Source organism: Amaranthus tricolor, chromosome 2 (genome assembly GCF_026212465.1).
Source record: "Amaranthus tricolor cultivar Red isolate AtriRed21 chromosome 2, ASM2621246v1, whole genome shotgun sequence".
Classification (NCBI taxonomy): domain Eukaryota; kingdom Viridiplantae; phylum Streptophyta; class Magnoliopsida; order Caryophyllales; family Amaranthaceae; genus Amaranthus; species Amaranthus tricolor.
In genome coordinates this window covers 6,986,679-6,994,516 of record NC_080048.1, presented here as the reverse complement: position 1 = coordinate 6,994,516, position 7,838 = coordinate 6,986,679, and positions in this window count along the sequence as shown.

Genomic DNA, 7,838 nt, shown 5'->3' with positions numbered 1-7,838 from the left:
TAAAAATTGTACTTACATATTTAAAATTATACATATTCGGTAACATATTTATAAATAATGCAAACATTTTTCTTCTCAAAAATATATAGGCCCTTTAAGACAATATACACCTTTTGCCATAACATATATATGGATATATATATATATATATATATATATATATATATATATATATATATATATATATATATATGTATATATATATATATATGTATATATATATATATATATATATGTATATATATATATATATATATATATATATATATATGTATATATATATATATATATATATATATATATATATATATATATATATATATATGTATATATATACATATATATGTATATATATATATATATATATATATATATATATATGTATATATATATATATGTATATATATATATATATATATATATGTATATATATATATATATATATATATATATATACATATATATATATATACATATATATATATATATATATATATATATATATATATATATATATATATATATGTTAGTCTAATTTTTCAGTTTCACTATTTTAGTTATTTTATCTGATCCTCTACCTTTCTCTAACATATATGACTATGAATTTGATCGATATTTAACCTAAATTGTCATAAGAATGTATTTTTATGGAGAGTGCTTCATTTTTTTATTTTTAGGTTGTCCGCAATATAATTCTGAATTTAAAAATTGAAAGCATACTAGAGACTAGAAAACATATATTTAACGGTTCCACTTGGTGGATTACATGTCTGGAAATATATTTTGTGAAAACAATTAGATAAGCAACGTAGGAGAAAATTTCATCAGTAGTCAGCTATACAATTCCTTAGATAGTGTGTACACTGCATGTCATAGGCAATAAGACACTGATCTCCTCTACTCTTATACATAACAAAATATCTAAAGTTTAGCCAAAATTTGCTAAATCAAGTCACAAACTTCAACCCTAAATTGAGTTATAAGAGAATTATACGGTGAAATATCATTGACATTTTGAAGAAATTCATAATTTACATATTGTATATGCTGGAATACATGACCCCTAATCATAAGATCCTGAAAGAGGAATATGAATACCTGCAGGGCGATTTACCCTGCAGGACGATAAAGAAGCACACATACCTGCATGATGGTTAATCCTACAGAACGATAAAAGAGCATAAAACACCTGCAGGATGGTTAATCCTGCAGAACGATAGAGAAACATAAATACCTACTTGATGGTGAATCCTGCAAAATGGTAACAACGAATATAGTGACATGGCATAAGATAACTACAGCCGTACTCAGAAAAAGCTATCAACACTTGTATAAGGCAAGACACCATACCTACCTCGTACCCTTCCTAAGAAAATGTACTAAAAGACAGAGAGTGGGGACCATGGTACAAAGATCAACGTACATATAACCAAATGCCACATAGGCTTACGAGATATTCTACTTCTCTCTCCACTGATCCTTAAAAAGATTTCACTCAAGGTAACAGCCAAAACGGTCATTAGGGTTTTGGAATCCTCTCCTAAGACCTGATACTATAAATACACGATGCCATGCATCACCAAGGGTAACGTATCTTTTGACACAAAAACCCGCACAAATATATTCTCTTAAGCTTTAACAACAATCTTCTCAAGACCCTTACTGACTTAATCATCGGAGTAGGACCACGGAGGACCCCTCTCCGGCCTTCGTTTGCTACCTTGTGCCGGAGAACATAGTGAAACAGCCAGAAAAGTGACTCCGACCTCCTCAGTGGTTCATATCTACCGTGAACCTTAAAAGACATTCTCACTTCCACAGTTGAGAGTGTTGATTGTTCTCTCAACAGTCGGAACAATTTGGTGCTAGAAGGAGGGCTTAGTTCTTTTTAGCTACGTTTTACTTAACTCTCAAACCAATCACGAACTTTCCTTGAAAATGAACAACCAAAAGCAAAACCTTCGATCCAAGTCTGGCGAGCACCGACGACCTGAATTTGAGGGAACCTCAAATCCTCAACGCTAGGAACCACGTTTCATCAGTGACCCAAACCCCTACCATAAGCGAAACTGGAACCAAATCCCCACTTATAACCCGCTTGCTGTTATGGGTGCTGAGGAGTTAAAAGATGATGAAGTAACACCATCTTTAGCAAGAGCACCCCCCACTGGGCTAGAATTTGCCACTCCTCCTAGTAAAGGACTGATATATGAAGAAATAGCAACGCTTGCACATAGACTCACGCAAGTAATCGTTGCTGCAAGAAGCAACCCAGCGATAACTCCACCACCAAAGTATGCTGTTGTGAGTAACCCTATTCCTTACCCTCCTTACGAGGAGGATAAGACAGAGAAACGACCCTGTGCTACTAGACATGGAGAAGCCAGGCACAGAACTTGCAGTGGGAAAGACAGATTGGGACCCAGGATTTTCTCCGCAAAACAAAGATTAGGCTCTCGAAAACATATCACTGATTCTCAAGCTCAGCACATAAGCCATGCAAAAATCAGTTCATTCCTAGAACGAGAAGCCCAAAGTAGCCTGAAAAGCTACATACTAGTGGAATGAGCTGCATCATTAGGGCGAAAGAGAGGAATGCAGAGTAGGCTAGGGCCCAAAAGCTCTAACGTTAGCGAAAGGTTGGGCCACAGAAAGAAATCATCAAAGAAGACCCTGAACAAAGAATCAGGATGCCATGTCATACTCAAACCTCTTGATCTGAGGGGCATGAAAGTAAGGAAGAGGTATGGAATAAAGGAGACAATAGTAATACATAGCTGCAAAACCAGCTCGTAACCCCTAGGTAAAAGCCTAAAACACATGAGCTAGGGGCACATACTCCAGCACTATAACGATTGTTCAACAGGAATACAAAAGCATAAGAAAGGAATAAAAACTTAGACAGTAGAGCGGAAAATAGAAGGTAGAAATCAACTTATCATTTCTACAAAAGTTACAGTAGACAAATTTACAAGTTGCAATGTACAAGTTTACAAAAATTTCCTACATGTTTACAAGTTACAGCATACAAAATTACAAGTTGTAATGTACAAGTATACAAACCTACAAGTATGGCAAAGAATACAAGTATACAAACCTACAAGAATAGGGCGAAGCTGAATGATGAAGCATTTGGAGGCAGGTCACTTAGGAGTAGCAGAGGCAGGACTAGATGCTAGTTTCTGAGAGGGCGATTCCCCTCCTTGGGTTTGGAGAAGAAGGTCACTTTTCCTGAGCTGGTTGACTTTACGCTCAATCTTTGGGGCCTGAAGATGTCGCCTTACGGCACTCCAGTCAAAGTCAGGGTATTGAAGAAAGCAGGCATTAAGCATCATAACCCTAGCTTTGGCGGCAACGTCCTTCTGGTAAAAGGAGGCAACTTTTGCGATCTGCTCCTTATGGTTTTTATGTGCAAGCTAAAGAGCAGATCGAGCTGCAGCAAGCTCCTCCCTGGCACCCTCCAGGTCAAGCTGTAGACTCTTAGCACAGAGAACGTGTTCGCTGACTTGGAGCGTGGAGATATAAAGATCCCTCTCCACTTCAGAAGGACGCGACTGCAACCCATTGTTCTGCTCTTCTAGATCAGCAACCCTCTTCTCAGCAGTGTCTGCCCTGATGAGAGCATCTTTAAATCTATCAGTTGAAGCCCTAACACACCAAGGGAAACTTGAAAAAGTCCCACCCATAGAAGGAGGAGGCCCAATTGTCTTCACCAGGTCCTGCACAGCCTTCAATTGATATGCAAGCTGGCCTTCGGGGTCTAAAATGGTCTTGGCTTTCACTTCCAGCTCTGACTCAAGACCAGCTATTTGACTTCTTAGCTCATCGACCTCTTTAACCCTAGCTGACAAGTAAGAGGAACACTCTTGAAGTTGCTTCTACAGGACCAAAAGCTAAGACTCTACGGCAGCTTGATTCCACTTCTGGGTGGATAGCTCATCAGTTAAGCGCTTTATCTCTGCCCTGAATCCCTCAAGCTCTGCTTTATGCTTCTCCTTCTGTTGACTCACCTCCAACCGGAGCTGAGAGCAGGTCTCTTCAAAATGACTGCACCTGCTCACCTGCTACTCCTTCTCTTTTTGAGTTTCCTCTAACAGAGCACCATCCCTGAGGTGAGCAGCATGCACTGCCTCCAGCTCAGCACCCAATTTGGCATAAGCCTCGTCCTTTGCAGCAGCTTCAGCATTCAGCTTTGGCAAGGTTTCATCCTAGCAGCAACCTGAGCCTCCAGCTCTTGAATTCTCCGTGTTAGCTCAAGACTCAGGAGGGCTGCTGCCTTAGAAAGCCTTTTCTTTAACTCTTTAACTTCCTCAACGTTAGGGGAAAACCTGGACTTTATGTCTTGATATTGGTTTTCCCTGAATTGGAGAATAACCTGGATCCGCGAATTTTAAACCCGGGCCTGATTGAGCCGCTCCAACATCCGTAGCCGCTCCGCATAGAGGGTTGTGCCTACTGTAACACCCCTAATTTTTGATAATTTTAAAATATTATTTATAAAAAGACGTAAATATTATTATTTATTAGCGGAAAGTAAATACGAGGTGTTCGCCACACTTGAAGAGCGTAAGGCGTCAAAACTTCAACCTTAAAATGTTTAATCTAACATAATTAAGAAGTATTATTCTTATATAAAATAAAAGAAATATGTCTTATTGTTTTCTTTTGATCTACATCGCCCACCCATCATGCATTAGACACATCAAAAGGCTCGCCCTTACCTGTGGAAAACAAAATACTAAATATGAGCCACAACTCAGTGAATTGTTACTCTAACGTGTCAAACAATTTGTACTTTGAAAACAAAAACGTTTGACTTTAAAATAATATTGAAAATGCACAAAATCGTAAAATACTTTTATATTTAAGAAAGAAAAAAAAATATATACTCATATAGTATAAAATACCTGAATTTGTCACACTTTATAAAAATTCATTCACAATATAAATTTATATAAAGTCACAAAAAAAATAACACATCCCCTTTCATGGACTACTCCCAAAAGACCGATCCACCATACACCTTAGAGAGGTAATTTGCTCTTGGCAATAAGAACACATGTCACATTTAGGTGCACTAAGAGTTGACCTACCCTACACAGTCCGGGGCAAAAACGCTATTTTATAATTAAAATTTATATTCACAAATAAATGTATATAATCACAATAAAATAACACTCTTAAATATTGATTAGTAAAAAGAATTATATGTATTTCTTGATAAAATTATCATACTTTCGAAATGAAAGAAAATAATAATAAAAAAAAAACAGTGGAGAACAGCTAAACTCCACAAAGTCCACATATTCATAATCATTTTTGTTCTAAAGAATATTAGGTTAATAAATTAATATCATAGCTTCTGTATTGGACCTCGCCACCATCGAAGCCCTGTACATGCTTCAATGTTTTTTTTTTTCTTTCAAATACTCATACCCGGTTAAATAAGAAAATTAATAATGTTTGGCAACATGATAATGAAGAGTTTAACAAACAAACAGTTCTGCAAAAGAAAACGTCAAGCCGAGAAACGTTGATCGAAAACTTTAAACGAACAAACTTTGGAGTTGATAATAGAGAAGGGTTAGACATAATAACTCACATTGTATAAGAAACGAGATCGGTCGGAAAAAAAAAAAGAATGTAGTGAGCTTCCGGATCAACGTCGACTCGACGTCGAGACCGACCACTACTACCGTATAATCTACTGATTATTACTACTAATTAATTTTTTTTTTATTTTTTTTAGAGAAGGTAAGAATGGTATGTGATGATTATAGGCTTGCCATGAGATGAGTATTTATAGGGGAAGATGGGGAAGATGATAGGTTTAGCCATTGTTGAGGGAAAATGAAGATGCAAGGTTTGTTCATGGCTGCCACAAATAAATTACCCGTTACATACCCAATCGTCCATTTTCATATTCTTCAATGCTTTCTTTCTTTATTTAACTTAGCTTAATGATATGACTATGGGGTTTCCTCTTTCATCATTAAGCTCTTATATTATTATTATTATTATTATTATAGATTTTATTCTAATAAAACTAATGAACAATTACCCTTGTTAGGCATTTTAATTATAATATGACGATTCGCACTAATACTATTTATATGGTAACAACTATATTCGACATAAATTTTGTTTTTACGGTTATTAAATATCAATTGTTCACATGGCATAAAATATTATCATCTAGCATACAAATAGAGCAAAAGACAATAAAATAACGGGGTATTACACTCACTCCCCCTTAAAAGGAGTTTTGTCCCCAAAACGCACCTCAAGATTCAAAAAGATAAGGATAACGGACTCTCATATCGGACTCTAACTCCCAAGTTGCCTCTGACGTAGTATGGTTTGCCCACAAAACCTTCACCAAAGGCAATGTCTTATTCCTTAAGACCTTATCACGCCTATCAAGTATCTCTATCGGTTTCTCCTCGTAGGTCAAATCATCTCGAAGTTGTAAAGGTTCATGTTGTATCACATGAGAAGGATCATGAATATAAGGTCGCAACATAGAGACATGAAACACATTGTGAACTTGTCCTAATCTGAAGGTAAGGCAACCATATAAGCCACTTCACCTATTCGTTCCAAAACCTCGTACGGCCCTATGAATTTCGGACTTAGCTTTCCATTTTGATAAAATCTCTTCACACCCCTAACTGGTGAAACTTTAATAAAAACAAGCTCCCCAACTTCATATTCCTTATGTCGTTTCTTCTGATCAGCATAGCTATTTTGCCTATCCTGAGCCGCTTTTCATCTTGGCTTGAATTAAACAAATTTTATCAACGATTTTCTGAAAAACCAGAAATAAAAACAAGAGATACATGAAATAGCAGAGTAGTCTAACAAAATGACTTCGAAGAGTCTACAAAACCAGATAAACCACAGTCAGCAACAGAAATAAAAACAGGAAATACATGAAATAGCAGAGGATGAGAAGGTTACCTGTTTAACGGCGTTTTCGATTTGGCTAAGAGAGAGGGCTACCGTCTCCTCCCCGTCAGTTACAAGGAGTCCCATAGGCTCGTAAGACTTCTCCTCTAGGAGACGGGACCTCAAGGCAGAGGCAACATCCTCATCGGTGACAGGTTTTATCACTGACGAAGTGCCTATATCCCGCCTTGAATCCAGGTACATCCTCTCTACAAAAAATGAAAATCAATATAAGAAGAGGACTCACCTACAGGGTAATCAGGCTTGACAAAAGCTAAAGCACTTACCTGTATTAATAGGAGAGGGAAGTGAAGGAGGTCTCTGCTTTGTTATAACAGGGGCCTTATCCTTACCCTACCCTTGTCTCTGCTCTTATCCTTACCCCTGCTTCTCTAACGAGTGACCCGGGCAAGGGGAGGAGCTGGTGCTGCAACAGGAGCAGAAGAAGAAATGAGGGGAGTCACTACAGCTTCAGGAGTAACAGCCTCAGTAGCCACGTCCTCCACCATCTTGTAACACCCCGTTAAATTATAGATTAAAAACAATTTTAATTATTAATAAATAATTAGTCGATTAAATATATTAAATAATTATTTGAGTATACCTTTACTGCACACGTGTTTTGTCGCGTAACAAGTTTATCGCGTAACGATAACAACTAAACCGAACAATAAAGTAATTAAATAAAAATTAAAAAAAAAAAAAAGAATCACAAAAGTTGGCCGGTTGTTTGGGATGAATTGGGGGGATTTGTAACTCCTCCCTAAATGCCCAATTAAATGGCATTAAGGCTAGCTAATTAAGGAGAGATTTAAGTGTGCTTAATTAGGCTTTGAAGGGTCAAAAGACATTTGAAATTCACTAAAAAAATTCTGAAATTTTCTTTACCA